This window comes from Austrofundulus limnaeus, unplaced genomic scaffold (genome assembly GCF_001266775.1).
Source record: "Austrofundulus limnaeus strain Quisiro unplaced genomic scaffold, Austrofundulus_limnaeus-1.0 Scaffold127, whole genome shotgun sequence".
NCBI lineage: Eukaryota > Metazoa > Chordata > Actinopteri > Cyprinodontiformes > Rivulidae > Austrofundulus > Austrofundulus limnaeus.
The window spans coordinates 119666-121095 of NW_013952529.1; the positions used below are offsets into that span (position 1 = coordinate 119666).

At 38.0% G+C, this 1430-nt stretch overlaps 1 long non-coding RNA gene across 1 annotated transcript; it reads left to right on the forward strand.

Annotated features, from left to right (window-relative positions):
* Nucleotides 1–69: 69 nt before the first annotated feature.
* On the forward strand, nucleotides 70–924 carry LOC106522322 (uncharacterized). The gene is made up of 2 exons (XR_001310767.1): nucleotides 70–534; nucleotides 622–924. It is a non-coding gene; the product is annotated as an uncharacterized LOC106522322 (long non-coding RNA).
* Nucleotides 925–1430: the final 506 nt, after the last annotated feature.

Genomic DNA, 1430 nt, shown 5'->3' on the forward strand with positions numbered 1-1430 from the left:
GAAAAACTGACTTTGAAAAATAAATCTGTTCTTTTTTTTCTTATAAAAGGTTAAATAAAACAAAAATATTGGTGGTAATTTTTGACTGTAACTTTACAAACGGCACCACATACGTTAGTTTGGATATATTTATTTAGACTTGTACCTCTCCAGACAAGAAGCAGGTTGGGTTTATTGTTACATTTGACAGCTGTTGCTTCATCTTTACTCTGAGGAAGAATCAATATTTCTGTACTCTAAGGCGTCAGAATGAGATGAATGAGTTCTGGAGTAATTTGTGTTTATTTAATCTTTAATTGTAGGATTTAAAGGAGCCACCGCCTCCTGTGTCATCACATCAGACTCTGGCCTACATCGGTCCAGACGTCAGCCTCAAGTTTACGTTCAGCTCCTGCAGCTGAAACACGTCGACCTGCCCGGCCTGTTTTCAGCCTCCGGGCCTCGTGACCCGGACACATGGAAATCAGGAAAGTTCAGGCTGAGCAAAGAAACGTATTCAAATAAAGCCGAGCGTGACGCTCCTGCAGCTCTCAGGTGTTTGCTTTGATCATCTGCACCTCCCTGTTAGGTAAACACCACCCAACACGTCATCCTAACCTCATCCCGGATGTTTTTCCACAGATTACGGACACCGAGCGCCGAGTCACGCCGGCAGTTTCTGAAAAGTTCCGTTCTCTGCGACACAGAAACGTCCAACCTGTTCCTCCTGCAGCTCATTGTCATGCAGCCAACAGGAGGGAGATAACCAGGCCTGTGATGTCATCATCCAGCCCTCTGATTGGCTGATGACAGATGAGTTTTCTCAGGAAATTTCTGATGAAGAAAGGCATTTATCTAAATTACTTCCTGAAAACAGATCTGACGTTTGATCTCATTTGGCTCCCATTAATCATTCATACAGAAAATAAACACTTCTAAAAAGTCTTTGTTTGTTTGTTTGTTTGTTGAGGCAGAACAACAAAGTCAGACAAATTTATTTCTGATGATTTTTATGTTCTGATGTGTTGAAAAACCACAGAGTTCATCATCTGACAAACAGCTTTAGAAATTACACAACCGAAACTAAAAGATGAAACTGGAGTGATTTCTTTGTCACGCAGCTGTCAACAAGGGTTTAGACAATCACGTAAAGTTATTTTACAGAACAAACAAAAACAAAAACGTAATGATAAAAAACCCATGTGATCTGACTAAGAAAAAAAAATCACAAAATGTTTTATAAACTGTAAAGTTCATCATATTAAAACTGAATCAAATCAATAAAATAAAAGAAGTAGACACAGCTTTACAATCAGATCTGTAAAACAAGAGAAAACATCTGAAAATATACAAATATGATAAATATGACCAGAAAACTATGGGCTGCCGTTTGTAAAGTTACAGTCAAAAATTACCACCAATATTTTTGTTTTATTTAACCTTTTATAAGA